Source organism: Aulonocara sp. 'chitande type north' Nkhata Bay, linkage group LG1 (genome assembly GCF_057382095.1).
Source record: "Aulonocara sp. 'chitande type north' Nkhata Bay isolate Kocher_YH1m ecotype deep benthic linkage group LG1, A_spYH_male_GT1.1, whole genome shotgun sequence".
Classification (NCBI taxonomy): domain Eukaryota; kingdom Metazoa; phylum Chordata; class Actinopteri; order Cichliformes; family Cichlidae; genus Aulonocara; species Aulonocara sp. 'chitande type north' Nkhata Bay.
In genome coordinates, this window is record NC_141344.1 from 17,899,026 (window position 1) to 17,918,387 (window position 19,362).

Genomic DNA, 19,362 nt, shown 5'->3' on the forward strand with positions numbered 1-19,362 from the left:
AACATCTGCAGGCTCATATTTTCGAAAAAAAACAATGGTTACCTCCAACATCTGAATGTCTGCATCTGGGTGAGTTGCCAGTCTGTCTGTTTCCACTGATGAGAGAGACTGAAATGTTCCTGATACTGACGGTTACAGAGAGACCAATTATCCTGGCCAATGAGGACAGGCCTCTGACAGCATAATTACAGGCAGCTTTGCCTTGCAGCAACCATATGCCTGAGTATGGCTACCAGTCACCGAGAAGTTGGGAACAAGAGTGGATAGGAAAGCAGAGTTGGGATACGTGGGTGGATCTGAAGGTGTCTTAATCCACCAGGACCCAATGTCCCATCTTGTCCCACATTCTGGGGCCTCTCCATGGGCTGCTGAGAGCTGGAGCTGGGGCCTGATTTGCCCCAGCTGGAGGAAGCGGGCGATCAGAGTTCAGTTGGTGCAGACAGAAGTAAAGTAAACAGCCGTGGTCATTGGGCAGGCCGTTAGCAGGCCTCGGACAGATGAGCAGGGGGCCGGGAAGACCACACACATACACATACAGGCAGACCACACAGGGGCCGGGGCTCAGGGGCCTACGCACGCAAGCACACGCCCCATCGGCAGGGTTCCCCTGTGGGCAAAAGCATACGGCAGGTCAGGGCGGAGCAACATAGAGCACCGAGGAACAACAGACTGGCACATGGTTGGCCTAGGACCTTGTGTGAACCTGGATGACACCGTCAATAGCCTCACTATTACCGAAAGACCCACAGGTTTCACACAGTGCAATCTTTCGATATAGCAGTGCTGTAACAGTAAGTAAACACAAACAGGAAGGGACTCGTAAGTACACTGCTGTTCTACTGCCAAATCTCAAAGTGCAGTTTGAAGAGTGTGTCCGCCTCCATGTCGGAGGCATGCAGCCTCTTCTGGGGAAAAACCACACATAGATTAGCTGGGAAATCACATCATGGTGATTAACCAAAAGTCACAGTTGAGTTGCTTATCAAAATATAAAAATACATTTTGTTGTCTTGATCTTTACAGCACAAATGATGACACTTTGATACACTGCTTTTACTTTATGTGGGAAAAATAACTGCATCTGGAGATATCTTAATCTCACTAAATCCCACTATAACTTCATGATTAATTTCTCTGGAATATTAGATGAAGAGAAAACAGACATTTTGCAGAGAAAACACAAGGTACTGCTTTAAATCAAGCATGCACACGATTAACGATTCCTTCAAATTTCTGCTGAAATCCGAAACACGGGGGAAAAAAAGCTTATCATACTTCACAAATCTCGCCTTCACACACAATTTAGAAGTTTGGCAAACATGTTAACACGCAAAGGCTAAACAAAAATAAATATATACCACACAAACACTTACACACATACACACATCCTTTTTCTCTCTTTCCACAAGTCCACATAACCATCAGTCTCATTCTTTATCTGGACAGTGTCAGAATGACCCATGGGAGAGCCTATGAATGTGTGTGTGTCTGTGTGTGTGCGTGCTTTTTTTGGTGGTGGTGGGGGGGTATATCACCGTGACATAGGGTGGAGTGAGAAGTAATGCTCTCAATCACAATTACTCCCCACTGCCACCAGTCATGCCGCCTACCCCGCATCACTTTACCATGAGAATAGATGCGCAGAAACACACACACACACACACTGAAACACAAGGTCAGCATTTCCAGTGGAAAGACATGATGTACTCTGAGTTCAGCAACGACTCCAAGCTCACCTCCATCGAGGATCTAGTGCAGCTGTCAGGGGGATCAGGCAGAGCAGAGCTGGACTGCACCATCTGTCTGCTTACAACACACTCCCACCCGTGCATCAGTAATCCTCAGCACCGCGCCTCCTTCTTCTTTCATCGCTTATCTCCACATTTAATACCACATTTATGATAACGAATGACAGGTAGCTTGGGCTGTGTTCCCTCCTCATCTGGCCTTTATCTCATAATGGAACAAGCTAAATTCTTGGTTCTTGCACACAGCCCTCCAAGGCTTGATAAATCCCAATCACAGGATGGCCACAACACCACTATCTTTTTTTTTTAGCTGTAAGAAAGGATAGTTGAGAACACCTATATTGCTGCTAATATATTATGATAATTGTAATATAAGGGTGGATTTTGCATTGTGCACATTAATGAGGTGCAACCAACAGAATTGCTAAAACGACCTAGGAAGCATTGTTGTACTAGCCAACAACAAATTCCTCAAGAGCAAAAGGAAGGACTTCTTAACAAAGCTGTGAGCTAAGTTGGAAGTTTGAAGCTGCAGTGGGTCAGCTGGACAAGGACATTGGTATGGGTCAGTGTCTGGACAGGAAGAATCAGGGGTTGAGAAACTTTTGTGACTTGAGGTCAGGACTGTTTTTGAGGAAAAGAATTGGAAGCAGTGTCCCTAAAGATGGAAAATAGTGCTGTAGGGCAGATATATGATGGCGAGGTTATATCTGTTGACAGGAGTTTTGGGGATCCATGGCACTGAGGAGCCCAGGCAGAGAGTTTCAGGGGGAGCTGGACACTTGCCTGCTGAGTAGGGAGCTGGTGAAGGTCACGGAGCAGTGAAATATGGTTGACAGGTAGCAGGGAAGAATAACACAGACTCTGTCCTTCCTGGCCTGCCACAAGAGTGTCTGGGTCCCTACCAGGGAACACAATGAGGTCATGACCTGTACACGGGTTGAGCCGAAGTTCTCACACATATACATACATACAAGACCTCTTCCAAAGCCATAAGATATAAAATATTGATGACAGTCACGGTAAAATTCACTAGCTAAAACTAGCAATAAATGAAACTCTTGGAATAGATATTCCCTTTAGGAAATTAGTCAAAAAATAATACTTTTTAAATTTTAATATTTATTTTATGGGTAATTTGGATAATTTACAATTCTTCTTCTTTATTTATTATGTTTATTATGGTAGATTAAAAATAAATGAATACAATATAAGACATGCAGATGTCTTGGCCTAAATGGGGAGTGTAAAGTATGAATACGACCTGTTTTCAGGCTCATTTACTTCAGACACTGTCAGATTAAAAGTTAAAAGACTTTAGCTCTGAATCTTCTATTGTTTCCCTAGACAGATGAAGGCCTAAACCCGCTATATTGGTCCTTAATGAGACTCTCACGTAGGCCACTTCCCTTATGCCCCCCCCCCCCCCCCTCCCCAAACATCTTAAAGCCTGTCCCCAGGTTCCTCTTAGGAAAAAGGAGGACCAACTGGTGAGGAAACCTAGGAGAGGGAGTAGAGCCACGGCACAGGAAGGCTTGAGAGAGAGGTGACTCATTCAGTTTTTTAAAAGGTGGGCATATGGTCCTAAAATGCTTCACTGCATTTCCCATCTTAGCTCCAACCTTATGTGTGCAAAGGATGTCCTCTGAAAAAAAATCCATAAATAATTATTTAAAAACCATTTTGCACCAAATGTTTGAATTTTTCGTCCAAATTCTGAAACATTCTAAAAATCAAATTAATAATAATAATAATAATAATAATAATAATAATAATAATAATAATAATAATAATAATAATAATTTATTTTATTGTGTTTATTGTTAAAAAAAATTATTAGCCCATTTTATATAAAGAACGTAGCAAAACAGTTTTATCATTCAGAGGCTAAGAGTAGTTCATTGTGTGGAGTATTTATAGAGCAGTGGTTTGCAAAATATAAGCAGTTTATTTTAAACATGGCATTCTTCTCAATGGCAAAATCCATACTTGGAGTTTTGGTTTGTCTGGGCTCAAAGCGCACTCTGTGTTTAGCTTTCAGAGGTGAAATACCATACAACTTTTGCTACTTTCAACACGGTGGCTTGTTTTTTTTTCTGTTGTTGCTATCTAAAATGCGTTGTGCCAACAACACGCTGCACGGGTTATAACCAGGATATCGTGCATGAAACATTAGAATTTGTAGCACTTATCCTGGGGATGAAAAATGGTTGTGTTCTGCACCCCTCTGCCTAAGAAATGAATAAAGTATCAGACAGGTCCCTGCCTGGCATGATGCATTTTCTTTGTTATTAAAACTATAGAAAAAAATCCATAATTTTGCAACAACATAACAAATAAAACTATATAATGAAGATGCATCCCAGCTGTTTTAATTAAATCTATTTATTGCCACAGTCATTGTCAGTGATCACAGAACAGTTGCTTTTTCTTCTTTCTTTCGTCTTTCTTTTATCGTATCTAGCAACAACATTTTAAATGTTTCCCAGATTTAAAAATGATCAAATCTGAGATTTTAAGATTGCACTTGTTGCATTTACTCTGCAGCTTTGGCAGACTTAGAATTATGACCTGCGCTCAATTTACACTTGTGTTTCCACGCCGATGATGATGACTGTCTAAAATTTCTTTAAGGATAAACAGTAGTGTATTTTTTTCCTTTGTAATATAAGAAGCTCCTTGGGTTACAGTATTGCTTTTTCTTAGAGTAATTATTTATATTATGAAAAAACCCTTCATTGTTTCAATGCTGGACATGAGTCTGAGTGTGTGGCTTAGTAGTGTGTATGGATTGCTAATAGCACCCTCTAGATGGCGTTAACATGCTTTGAGGGTCAGTGTGCTTTTACCTGAAAACGTCAGTTAAGTGAAGCTGTTTTGTAATTTGCGTTCCAATTACTCAGAAAACATGAACTCACATTTATTGCATTCTTTTATGCTGGTGGTGTGCACAAAACATCACAGTGACTGAAAAGTTGATAGCTGAGAAAAATCAACTTGGGAGCTCTACATAGAAATTAGAATCATAAAGCGCTTCTTGAAAAGATCTTAAAATCTCTGACTTCTCATACACAGACATGGTGTGACCTATTCATCATTCAGACGTTTTGGTTTGCCTGTTGCCCTTTCACATATCTTCTCATATCTGCTGTGCTAAATGCTCATAATTGTTGCATCAGTCTGTCAGCTGGAAGCACATGATTGGGCTAAAACAGTCCTGCCAAGGGGTGGGGTGGAGCATGAAGTGTCTCACAGACCTCTTATATCTAATGATTTGGGGTCCCAGGGTCCCAGGCTGCATGGCTGTGTGGTCCTGAGCAGACACAGCCGGCTCAGTGAAAAGCAGTATGCCCCCCCGCCGCCCTTCCCGGGACAGAAACAACATTCATTCTCTGGATCAAATAGCAGCATAACACTCCAGTTAACAACAGATCATATGATGGCACAAAAGAACTGTTGTGTCACATTATCAAAGGGTCAAGCACTTAGACAACTTCCAAGTTCAGTGTCAGGAGAATGCTTGTGAATGCTTGCTACCATGTGAAGGAATTTTACGTAGGAAATTTTCTGGAACTGTTTAAATTCAGATTTTTAATATTAAGGGGGGAAAACATTTTTCTTATTAACTTTCTCACTGCTTGAATTTGTTAATTTTGTTAGTTCCCACCCCCCTCGTCTATATATAGAAACAGTAATGGAATACAATCCCATGGAATCCAGGGATGGACTAAAAGCCAAGAGGATCTGCTACTATAAAACGTCTCCCAGGCCTTGTAGAGCTTTAAAGGACAAAGAAAGATAGTTGGACAGGCCTGTTCTCAGGCTGCAAACAGGCGTCTGGCTGCCTTCAAGACATCTCTGTCGCTCTCCCTTTCTTCCCCTCAGGGAAGCCTCTTTAATTTTCAGATTTTCTCTCTGTTCTTCTCTTTGTCTCCCTCCTTTTTTCTTTTGATCTATTTTATATCTCTCCCCTCCCCATGTCTACTCTCTAGTGTGACTTCTCTGTGTCTCAGTGTCTTTCCTTGTACAGAGAAACAACCAAGGGTCTAACACAGCTATTTAAGGGTATGTGTGCATGTGTGTGTTTGTGTCAGTGTGTTGGCAAGGGTTGCAGCACAAGTCTGGAGAAACAGTAACCAGAGTATCGCTGAAGTGTCGAATGGGGTCACAGAGAATGGAGGGTCTTCTGTGACCCATCACGGAGCAGAGCAGTCCACGGGGAGTTCTTGTCACACAGGCCCCGTCATTCACAGACACATGAATGATGCCAAATACACACATGCATATATGCAACTGACTTTGCCCCAGAACTTCTGCACAAACAGCAGCTGACACATCATATGTCCTAGTACAGTGAAAACACAACTATTTCAGGCCTTACTTGTCAATGGTCCCAAATTCCTTGCGCACTCGGGAACATATAGATGCAAACATTATACCCAATACAATTTTCTAATTAGAAATTATGGGGTATTGAAATGGCATTAAAATATTCTGGCTTCATGTGCGGTGGACATCACTTCAACATAAACCAAAATATCCCCTAGTTTTCCTCACATGCAGGAACCCTTGAGAAAAAGATAAACAGTGAATCACAGCCATTAAATTTAAATTTATTTTGAGCAGAGAGTGGACTCGTGCTTATGTGGGCGAGTGTTTCTGTACCTCAGTTCCAGTCCTCTGTTTGTGTTGTGCGTTCCTGCCTCTTGTGTGTGTGAGAGAGTGTGTGTGTGTGTGTGTGTGTGCAGGCGGTTGGGGGAACAGTTCAGTATGAGGAGTTAGCCGGCTTTCAGAAAGGTCTCGAATGTCTGTTTTCCTGATGTGTGATCCATAAATATTTAAAGTGAAAAGGGCTGAGCTGCGTTGTAGGACAAATCTAATTAACCCAGAACTTCCTAAGGGTTCCTCCGTCTGTGGGGCTGTGCGGGTGTCTCTTACATTGCCAATTCACCTCCTTAAAAGGGTCTGTCTCCTCAATTAAGTCACTCAAACCTTGATACATCATTCACCCACCAATCTAAAATACATGGTTTTAGTAAAGGAGTTAAAAAGAGGAAGAACTGCTACCCATGGTAGCTTCAATGCTTGTAATCACACCTTTTGAAATTGGCTGGCTAACTGATTTCGGCTTAAACTGCATGTGACAATTTTCCATAAACTAATACCAGGACTTAATATAAATATTAGATTATTAAATTATAGTGCAAAGAAGGCAAGGGCAGCGGGTTTCATTTAGACACGATAGTCTGTATTTAGAGAGTGTTGTCACACTCTGTGGTGAGACAGAAGGAAAGACAGAGACGACCATATAACCAAAGGCAAACCTTTTTTTCGGACTTTCTGTCCTGTTTCTCATCAGACCATCCATATAAAGTTAAAATTACGACTCTTGGCATTGTCTCCAGAAAGGTCTTTGTGTTTGGTACACAACTACAGTAGCCTATGATTCAGTGCATTATACATCTCTTCCCTCTCTGTTCTCAATCTGACCCTGGCAGGGAACACAGTGCCTCTGAAACACTAAAGTGCTGCAGATTGCGAGATAGCCTACCATCCTTTTAGCCAGATGAGACACGCAGCCTTGTCTCCTTAAAACTAGCAGTGGGATGCCCAATTGAAAAGCCGGCTTGGGTGAGGATGTAGGGAATGAAAAGTGGTGCATGGACCTCATTCCTGAGGCCTAGGGTTGCTGATTTCATTAGAGTGCACCACACTATTAGAGTGGCCTCAGTTTGCTTAGCACTCGCTGCGAGCCTCAAATTTCCATAATGCAGCAGAGGATTTAGTTTCACATGAGAAGACCACGCTCGAAACATTTCCGCCTTAAACTGCTCGCTTAAGTTATTATACATTTTCACAATAAATACAAAGAGAAATGCGGCCAGCATCTCATTAGAAGAGGTTAGCTCTAAAGCAACTTCAATCCACACCGTGTTCCTGTTGGTGCTGTGTCAAGTGTCAACTTACTCTGTGATAGAAAAGTAGATTTTTTCTTCTTTTTTAAAAAAATCCGCAACATATTCAGCTGGCTGAAGAGTGCACAAGTTGAAATAAGGTGAGTGAAAGTGATGTGTGCTGCCATAGCAGGATTGTATTAAACCTCGGAAATGATCACCATACCTGGTGTCATACTATAGCCTCATAAGCAGCCAGTGAGATCTGTTTTGCTGTGCTGCCAGCAATTATTAGACGCACGGACAGAGGGCTAACGCCTGCTCCAGATGTTCCGGCACAAGGAGCAACGGGGAATTGGATGAGACCTTGAATTAAAAAGCATCACACACTGAGCATAGTGCACTTCCCCTGTGCTCCTTAGAAGTGCTATTCTATTTCACTGCATACCACCAACAGTGTACCACCGAGGCAGGATAATGAGAAGGGCCAATTAGGATCTGTTGGATAGGATAAAAAGTTTCAGAACAATACTGCCTTTATTTTGATTTTTTCCATAGCATTAGCACTGCAAGCCGCAGCTGGGAATACAGTCACCAGTGGAATACGTGTGATTTTTGTTGTCTGCGATGAAAAAGGAGAAAGTCGGAGTTTGGATTAGTGTGTTTTTTTCTGTTTCTTTTACTATTGCACTGAAGTTGTTTGCATATCACATGTTAGGAAAGCGGAGTGTGTTTACTCCAGCTGTGGGAAGTAAATTCATTACATCTGGACAAGTACAGTTCTGATTTACATGCGCTTTAAATTCACTATTCATATTTTAACTTATTTAAATAGATAGATCATTAGTCACATATAATTCAGTGCTTTTGCCTCCCACTCTGTTATATTTATTTGATTAGACGAATTAAGAATTGCAGATTAAGTTTTTACATTTGATTAACTTAAAATAATCAGTTATCGCATTTAAATAGCCAGTACGTGACTGTGTGAACTAGTAAAAAGTACAGTGGTTCTTAAATGAACGCTTTTTGAAAACAGCATTTTAACTATGCAGCATTCCTGCTTGTTCATGCTAAAATGATCACCGCTGCACGTGCACCACTGGTGTCTTAAAACTCACAGAAAGTTCACAGAAAACCATTTGCGCCCTTTATTCTATGTGTCTACAGTCTACTCTTTGAGACAAAGACAAAAGTGCAAGACCCTTTATTCTTTTTTGTGCCATGATGCTAATGAAAGGCTATACTTCACATAACGAATGAGACATTACAAAAAGTTGTTTAGTCTCAGTGGTTGTTTAGTGCAGACCACTTCAGGCCCTGGATGGCAAACACAGAGAATTTCAGTTTTGGTGTACATTTTCTTATGCCTTGCAGCAATAGTCAACCTCGTCATATGAAGTAATCTGATTCTTTGTTCCAGCATTAATTATTAATCTCAGATGTGTTTTACGGTAAAACCATTGCATTTACTGAACTTTTTGCACTTTGGTGGCCAAAGTAAGGCACTAATATTAGTGGCTGTCACAAAGTGACATTTGAATTTGTGATGGTTGGGTTTCACACAGTCTGAATTTCGTCAACATTTAGTTTCCCAGCTCAGACAGAAATCCACAGCTACTAATTCATCAGTTCCCCTAATTGATACACACAAGGAGAAAACAGTTTGACCTAAATTGTGCTCTACTTAAGCTAATTTGTCAGATAAAATAACACGAAAAACACTATGCATGTGCCAGATAAGCTGACAAGCATCAAAGAATGTCTTTGTAGATAGTATAATTATTTAACTAGTTGATGAAAACTGTACCCTAATGGATAAAAAACTGATTTGTGAAGTTTTAAGCCTTGTAATAATAGCTCTCCTCTTCCCCCTTTTCCCTAATTTGGTCTTATCTAGGTTGTAGTGCTTGATGGTGAGACAGTGCTAGATCATAGAAGGAAATAGAGAACATGCATGCCATGTCGTCAAGTCAGATAAGAGACTACTCTGGGTGTATGTCTATGTTTAAGTGCAAGTGTGTGTGTGCATGTGTGTGTGTGTGTGGCGTAGAAAAGTCTGGGTCTCTGATTGCCTTTGCCAGGCTTCCCACATTAAAGTGGTCTCTGCCCCAGGGAAGAGATTCCTGACTACATGGCAAAATGGAGAGGGGTGGGGGACATAGCAAGAAAAAGATATGGGAGAAGAGAGTGAAGTGGGAGAGTAGGGGCATTTAGGTGAAAAGGGCTGCCAAAACAACTCCCAGGCTTCATCTGGCCTGCATCCAACTGACGGATACACACTTGTTCACTCTCTCCCTCTTTCTGTCTTACAAACACACAAATACACAGAGTCAGCCCCACCACATGTTCTTAAGTGTGGACCGCACAGGGGGTAGCCCCCTAACCTCCCTGGCCCCATATCCCGTTCCTCTCTTCCCCCTCTCAGCTTTAATTGAGAAGACAAATGGATCTTTCAGAGCCCACTACTACGCCACCATACATCAGTCATGACAATGTTAGCTTTATAACGCTGGACCAGTCATGAGCCGAACCATATGTTTGGCCCACGCCACACGCACGAGCAAACACCTCAGTTCCATGTTAATGGTGCCCCGGTAATTGCCTGTTGTTTTATTATTAAAGGTAATTTAAGGCCTAATGGAATTCATTCAACATTGTGCATCAGCTCCACCCAGACAGCACTGTAGAGAGATGGCTTTTTTTCATGCTGGACATCATGAAAGGCTTTTATCTCCAGAGAAATAAAACATTATTTGGCATGACAAAACAGATTCAAACTTCCCTTTCATTTTAGCCCCTGCTCCAGTTGTCCCAGTACTACAGTATACGGTGTTTTCCCATCACTCTTTTTCTCTCCAGGGTTTTCATCAAAACTAAATTGATATCTCTCCTCTTCTATTTTAGCATTTGATAGCTGTTATAATGCAGTTATTAATGGAACCTGCAGCTTTTCACCACTAATACCATTTATAGTAAAAATTACTCAAGAGTTTTATTTTCAAGCTCAAGATGTATTAGGTCTATTAAGTGTAAATACAAGTCTGACAATAAGAACTTGCTAAAAAAAAACAAAAAAAAAACAGCTGAAGAGCCAAAGTGTCCTTTTATAAAGACATACCTTTTTCATCATCATCATAGAATTAGTTCAGGCTTGCCACAAAGTGAGGCTAAATCACTACCCCCCCCATATCTGATACAATTCTCTCTCTCTCGTGCTGCTTTTACCTGCAGTCTACAGGTTATCTAATCTGCAGGCTGCTTTAAAACCCACTTTTACCCCAACTCCTCCATTTCATCTGTTTTCATTGGTGCATGCTGCTCACCCTGCACATATGCGCACACAGGGACAGGAAGCATTTCATTTCTACTTTCAACACATGCACCTCATCAGGTAAGGAGGAAGAGAGAAAAGAGAAATGTCAACAAATATAATTCCAGTAGATAATTGGTCTTCACTTAAGATTGGACCAGACAGAAAGTAAGATTTAACAGATATCTACCTTATTTGGCAAATTACCTAGCACTGACAGTGCAACGGATATCTGAAACGGTAACTCATAGGTCACCAACCCTTACACGGGAAACAAACTATTCTTCAAACGCAGCATGAGTCAGTTAATCAAGCGGTCCTATCAATGGACTTACAGTAAAACGTAAAGTTGAAAAGTCCAACAGGACAAGGTACAATGCCAACAAATATAAACTCAGCTTCACATGAATACAAAACTCATATTACTGCATCTATCAAACGCTGTATTGATATTTAGAGAATTTTTGGGAAACCAAACCAAACACATTAAAGTAAATACCAGGCTGGTAGTTCAGGATGACTGGGAGTGTCAACAATTCCAGGAATTACCTGTCTAAACTAAAAACTGTGATCAATGGTGGTATTGTGTTAATATGGGCCAATAACATATAACCAGTCAGATTTTCATTACCTGACTCTATCAGGTTTTGGTAAAACGCCTCTTTTGATTGAGAAAAGTATATCATAAAAAATAATTGGCCAACTCCAATGACAGTTTGCATGTGTGCTGAAAGTTCTCTGACTGAGTGTACTGATTTCATCTAATTTATTAATGGCAGGATCTGCTTCAAGTGGACGGAAACAGGTAACTGTGGTCTTATTTATGAACAACTACACAGTTTTTTGTCAATGATATTTCTGAGGTACTGTGTAGCTATAAACAGAGAAATAGATTGCATAACTGCAGCTGATCTTTAAAAAATGCTGATATTCTTCGGACATGTGCGAAAATGTCACACAGACTTTCACAAACTGAAAATCTGCCTGAAGATTTATTAATGCATGACACTGTGTCAGTGTAAGGTCACTTATAGAGTCCACAAGCACACAAAGCTGTGTGAGTCCTGTTGAGCGCTTATCAGTTCATCTCGTTCCCCCTTCCTTCCTCTTTACTGTGATCTTTACTGCAAGTTTTCAGTTTTTTCAGCTTGATTAAAACTGAAGTGTTCTTCATCTCATTATATCTTACTTCGCCTTTTCCCGCACTTCCTACCCGTGTCTAAATCTCTTATTGAGTTTCTTTGTTTCACAACACAGGAAGTCAGCGTGGTGCCCTGGGATCTCTCTCTTCTTCCTGGTCCCTGCTCCCATGGTTTTTCATGCCTGGCGTCAAGCATGCCTATCCTCTGACTGGATTTACTCTCATCTGGGGCCAAAAACACCAAAATAACAATCTTCCCTCCCATCATCTATGCACTCGTACACTCTGGTCTGCTTTCCACTGTCTTACAACTACTGACATGTGACACATGTCTGTGAGTGAGTGTTCTCATGGTTTGTGTCGTCGTGACCCCACACAACATTTTATTACATCATTAGAGGACTCGGCAGAGGTATGTTAGGTTATTTCTGCTTTTGTGACAGTCGAAATTAATCACGCTTGCTGTTTCTACATTCTCTCTCTCTATGTCTCTTTTTCTGCCTCTCTCGCCCTCTTGTTCCCAGCAGCATGTGAACATTAGCCAGGCTTTTTTATCAGGAGCTTCCAGCAGAACTCCAACAGGCCTTCCCAGGAGAGGAGGCTACAGGAAGTCGTAGGATGATAAAATTGGGCCATTACTGGGCCAACACAGGACCCCAGGGTTCATTGCCCCTCCTCCTAATCTCACTCTTTGACCACAGCACAACCAAGCCCTGAACACACCTCAAATGTGATGCCTGTTAGTTATTTTGTTTTCCTCAGAATCTCTAGAAGTCTGGCATGCTTGAACCTAAAGAAGAGCTTTTGCCCAAATACATGACAAAGAGAGAATTTATTTTGGAAGAGGATAGTAGGAGGTAGTAACTGTAGTTAAATCATTTATAAGAAGGAAGAACATTAAAAATTCCTCAGCATTAAGCTATTACTCAGCACTCTGCCAGGCCCTGAGAGTGGGTGCAAGGAGGACATAAGAATAAAAACAGCTGCCTCTGAGACGACGTCACAGCCTTGAACACCACTGATGTAGCTCCCAGGAATAGTACGCACAACAACATGGAGCTGCTGCTCTTGAAAAGTAGTGTAGGGATGCGGAGAATTAATTGGCAGTGATGGTCTTGCAGACGTGATGACAGCTGATAGAGAGAGCAGCTGGAAGTGACAGAAGCGCCAGAGCTCAGAGTCATGTAGCAGACACAGAGCAGCGCAGAAACCACAGAGTGAGTGACAGAGGGATAGGAAGAGATCTTAGAAATATTTTTTATATGACCGGGACCAGATTTTGCATGTATAGAGTACATAACAGACAGTATTGTAATAATCATAATTGATTATTATGAAAAAATGTCTGAATGAACGTGAGATACGTTAAATGATGGCGCTTTCACCTCAGAACCCAGAATCTGCTGTGAGTGAGCAGAAACAGGCAACTTTACAGCTAACTGTTGGTAAAAGGAGGGAAAGCCTAGTGTGGCTTTGTCCAAAGGTAGCAAAACCTCTACAGGTGTAGCAGCTTTTACAGGTGCCAGTCTTTGTGCAAAAGTCTTGAGACACTTATTTCCTTTATTCTTTACGTATCGTTAGGAAAATAGAAAACAAGGCCAGTGATTTATTAAAGTATGCATAAACATATAAATATACATTATTAAATACATTACAATAAACTACATTGTTACAAATACATTATACAAAGCAAAACAAGAGTTTGTATTATTCCGAAGAGTATGGAAGTCAACATTCGGCAGGACCACCTTTATTCTTCAACACAACCTGAGGTCTCTTAGGCAAACTTTCTCTGAATTTCTTCAAGCAGTCTTCAGGAATAGTTGTCCAGGCTTCTTGAAGGACATTCAAAGCTCTTCTTTGGACGTTGGCTGCCTTTTGTTCCATTCTGTGTCAGGATGGAACAAATTCCAAAGGTATTATTTTTCCTGCATTTAGACTGATGTGATGAGACTTTGGAGAACAGTAGGTAGGTAAGTCAAAATTGGTTCTTTGCTTTGCTAAGTTTTCTGTTATGTGTAGACACATCACTGGCTCATCCCTAGAGTTATGTGCCATTTTTATCGTTGAATGACTCGTAGATCAGTGTTAAGTGCCTTAACAACCTTTTAAAAAAAAAAAAGACATATAGAAAAGCTGATGAAGAGCTACTGCTCATACCTTTTTAAAGACTTACAAGAAAGTCTGGCCGCTTAAAACCAATAAATAAAAAAACGGGGCTAAAAGGGGCTAGCTTAAGATTTTTGTACACTACTGTATTTTCTATACAAATTAAAATCAGTCTCCAAATGTAGCTTGGACTGGAAATACTTGTGTTCAGTATAAATATATTTCAATTAGCAGATTTAGTTTTTAATTAGTAAAAGTTTTCCACATTTGGCGACTCGACGCTTTCTTGCTATGAACATGGGCTTTATAGTTCATTTTGAGTTAACCCTACGTACCCCCTGTTGTAAATACAAAAACAGCACGCCCAGTTTACAGCTGAAATTTCGGAGAAACTCGAGTAAAAACTACAGAGTTCAGCTACTTTGTAAAGTGAATTAAACTACTAAAAGTAAACATTATATATCTACTGTAGGTTTATATTTGTGACCTTAAAACCCCCAAAACTTTGCATCCTCTGTGGGAACGCATTAGCTTTGGGTCAGAAAGTCAAAAAGAATTAAGAGACTGACTAACAAATTCTCTTTAGAAGTAGGTCTATAAAATGTGTCTGGTTGTCTCTGACATTCCACTGACAATCCAGGGAGAGCAGCCAAATGACCCTGATGCTCTGGGGACACCACCCCTTCACTCCCCCACCACCGCCTCCTCATACCAGCAGATCAACTGAGCTAGTTTCCTTATCTGTTCACCCCTCAATTACCCTGTGCTGGAGAGGGCATTTGAAGCCTCAGATGAGCAGCCTGGTGGTTACATGGGGCTGGACTGGGAGGAGGCAGAGGCTGGTGATGGCCTTTTAACCCTCGCTGCACAGATAAACGATGAAGGGGTGGGATGTAGTGGCTCAAAGGTTCACTGAGTGTAATCTGCTGTTAATTATGTAAAACTGTTTGTTTAGTGTACATAATTGCTGTGATAGTCAAGTTGCTGATTACTTCATTTGCTGATTCATATGCCTGCGAAAACAAAGTTCACCTTCCATTTTGTTATATAAAAGCGCTGCATTGAGAGAGAAATGAAATCAGAGAATGATATCATTTTACTTGACAAAACTACTTTTTTAATAGTCATTTATTATTTATTTTAATAAACTATATTATGTTTAAGCTCAGTGTATGTTGTAGATATTGTGTAATGTCTTTTGTCTACCTGTCTTCTGTCTTTCTCAGCAAAGTGTGCTGTTACTGAAATGTTTTTTTCTGAATTTTCAATTCAATTCAATTTTTTATGTAGCACCAATTCACAACAACAGTCACCTTATGGCAATTTATATTGTAGGGTGAAGAGTCTACAATATTAGCGAGGAAACCCCAGCAATCAGACGACCAAGCACTATGCAACAGTGGGAAGGAAAAACACTATTGCAACAGGAAGAATCCTCCAGCTGAACCTGACCCAGGGAAGGGAAGCCATCACATGGGACTAGTTGCAGAATGACAAAACAGAAGAGACCAGAGGAATCTGCATGCTTAGTAAATGTGCAACCATTTCTCAGGTCTTCCTCACAGAGGTGAGCTTAAAGAAGATTAAAGACAACCAAATTTGTTCAAAACTAATGACTTGACTTTGGTTACATTTTTTAAACAAAAATATTCCACCCATCAATTCATTTATTTATGAATTTTATTCAGTGATCAATAACATTTTCATTGTATGTAGAATAAACTTACTGAACCTGAACTTATGCACCCGCTTCAGATGTTATCATCCATCCAGATGGAGGCCAGGAGGGACCTTCTCTGGCTCCTAGACTGTTCAATAATAAACTGTGCAACCATATTCTGCACCAGGACGTGAATGCTACCATAGAAGAACCCAAGGCTACTACTGCTAGCAATGCTAAGGTTAGCAAGACTCTGCAACCTAATCTGACAGCGTGTGTATTTGCAATGTTATACAGACCGCAAGCTGCCACACATTTCAGCAACATTTAAAACATGATTTGTTTAATGAAGAACAAGAGGAACGGTTTCATATAGCTCCTTAAAGACACACAGAATATTTGTTTGGCTAACTTTAACTTTGTGACTTTATAATTAGGAAACAGGTCCTAGTTTTAGAAGGTGCAAACTTAAATACATTTTTTTTCAGAAGCTATGTGACTCATAAATGCATATTCTGGCACATATAATGTCACTCTTCCCATATATGTCAGAGTTTCTTTAACATTCAGGAAATATTTTCTAGTATGCAGGTCAGTAAAGTCCAACGGTCTACCTCAGTCATGTTTTAGGCCGCCTAATGAAGAGGTCTGTGTGAGCTTTCTCTGGAAGCACCAGTGGAGGAAAGCTGGACAGATAAAGAAAAGGAAATAGAGTTAGGATTGAATGTATGACTGAATGAAGGCGACTGCAGTGACTGGAGAAGAGGGAATAGAACAGAGCCACCATCTCCTATCATGTCTTTCTGCATCTGTTAGATGTTTCCTTCCTTTTAAGGCAACAGCGATGTTCTGTTTTCTCTTGAAGGGTAGCTACAAAGAGTTTTGTATTTGGACTACTCCAGTAATTTAGGATCAGTTACCATTAATTTTGGTAACTGTAATGATTTGACTCATTCATTCTTTGGTATCTTAAATAAAAGGGAATTCCAAGTTAGGCGTGTTTACAGTATCTTTATCGGTCAACTTCTTTAATCAGTCCCTCGGTGCTATTTCTTAAAAGTTGCTGTTGCTGTTTGTCAGCACCTCTAACATGCGCCAGTCTCGCCAATCTACCAAGTTATCTGTGATCTGTTAGTATAAACTTATCACTCTGTTAACACCTAGTTGCTTCTTGTGAGCTATCGTGTTCTCGGTGACAAGGGTCTCCTCACCTGTCCATCCATCACAGCCAAGACCTTCAGTGGTGTCTCTGGGTGCTTGCAGGCTTGTCAGTAATTACAAGGGAGGTAGTGATACTGAAACCAGCTGTGTGCAATGCGGGCTTAGCGGTCAGTCAGATGACAAGAGTCAGACAGGGAATTCACGACATGTCCACAGGTCACATCATCCACAGTAATACAAGATAATCGCTCTTCTGTTCTGACATAACAATAACTGGAACTGAAATAACATGGAAAGCATTTTTTTCTTATGAAGCAAATGGTCATCTGATTCTGGAGGGATTGGATTTTGTGCTCAAGGTCACTACATTGTTACATGCGGGCTTGCATCACAAGCCATTCAGTTAAAGGGTGGTCTTTCTGCTCACTGCACTGCCCTACCAGGCCAAACGCCAGCAATAGAGAAAGGCTTTAAAAATGCTTTGTCGGTTTGTGTATATGTGCATGCCTACATGTGGGTCGCATGTGCATGTGTGCAGAAATCCAACTGCAGCAATGTTCTCCCCTCCTTATTTTTCTTCATGTGTGTTCCACGTGTTGCAGCCACATTTCTGCAAATATTTATACCGGGTGTAAAATGCTCTTGATCTCTCTCCTCTGTTTACTCTCCTGTTCTTTCTCATAGCTGACTCTTACACTGACCTTTTTTCATCCTGACTAAGAGTGACAGCAGGGAGGGGACCGAGAGTCTGGGGGGGGGGGGGAAGGAGCAAGTGAGTATGGAGTGAGGTCAGGAGGAGAGAGAGAGAGAGAGTAAGAAGAAAGTCTGTTTGGAAGAGAGAGATGTGAGCAGGGGAGCAGGGAGAGAGAGTGTTCAGCGTGATGGATGACTTGTCATCATATTGAAATCAAAAGCCCAACTTACCAAGCCCTTTCTAGCAAAAGCACACAATGCAATCGTGCAAGGAGGCCCATTGGCCTAATTGTAGAGTAATTTGACATCTGTTGACGTCTGAAAATGTGTTAGCTACTACTGAGAGAGAGAGAGAGAGAGCGAGAGAGAGGGTGGTACTGTAATGATCTCTGCTTGATTTCTAAATGAGGCACATGCTGCTGACCAAACTGTGTGTGCACGCCTCTGAAATGAGAACAAAAACATCCAGATCCAGTTACAGGACCAAGTATCACATTTGTGGTCTTTGTCATCAACTTAGCTGAATTCACAGCGGCATGATCAATGGGCTTTTTGTAATGATATTTAACCTGAAACATGAAGTAATGTGTTGCTGAAACTAATGAGCTTTGTCGTTGGGTGGCCTATTGGACACCACACACACACAAAGGCTTAGAAACATGAATATATCCTGCTCGTCTTTCCAGCTGTTATTTGTGTTTATTCTTTCATAACAAACTCTGATATTTTAATGTAATTTAGCCACGGTCACGAAAAAAAGCCCAGTACGTAGATTTTAAAAATTATGAATCGGTAATGGAGATTTAATTTATGTATTTTGAAGACACTTGTCACAACATATAGAGCTTTTTTTTTTTTTTAAATGAAACTACCTGTTAAATCATTAAAATCTCAGTCAAATGGAAAATATTTCTTCTTTCAAGACAGCATTAGAGAAGCTAATTCGTGGCTTATTTTTCAACAACAGAGATTTCAGAGCTGCTAACAGGGTGCTAACAAAGCTCCAGCTGTGACGAGTCCTTCATCTCTACCTTCACATTCCTTCCAGTGTGAAAGGCTGCTGTTCTCTGCTTGCTGAAAGGAAACAGAGCTGGTAGCTGGATTCCTCTGCAGTGTTTTGGCAAAAGCTATGGAAGAGGCCTTAGGCTCATTAGCGAGGCTGGCATGAGAGTTTGAAGGATATCTGCTAACACTCTGCCATTCTTCAGCTAGAACGAAGACAGCTTTTGCCTTACTCTAATCACAGGGGCAGTTTTACTCTCTTTTAAATGGCACCTGTCAAAATAAGTCTTTAAACACAAAATAGTCAAGCACCGCTGGCACGTTCCAAGTCTCTACCCATAAATGAATTGCTGACCGTGATGTGCCGTGGACCTCTGTGCACTCCCTCATAACCCGCGCGAGACCTTGCAACAGATCTGCCAGACTGGCCTTGGACTTTTCTGTCTATATCGACTGCGAACCCCTGAGCTAAGCAAAGCAAAGTGCAGGAGTTCAAGACAAACGGGAAGGAAAGGATGCTGTAAGCAGACAAGGGTGAAATGGAAAAGTGTTGGGTATAAATGAAGAATCTGAAGCATGACTAAAGGATGAGGAAAGAAAAAACAGAGAAAGGTTCCCCTCTCTGTGCTCTAGTGCATGAC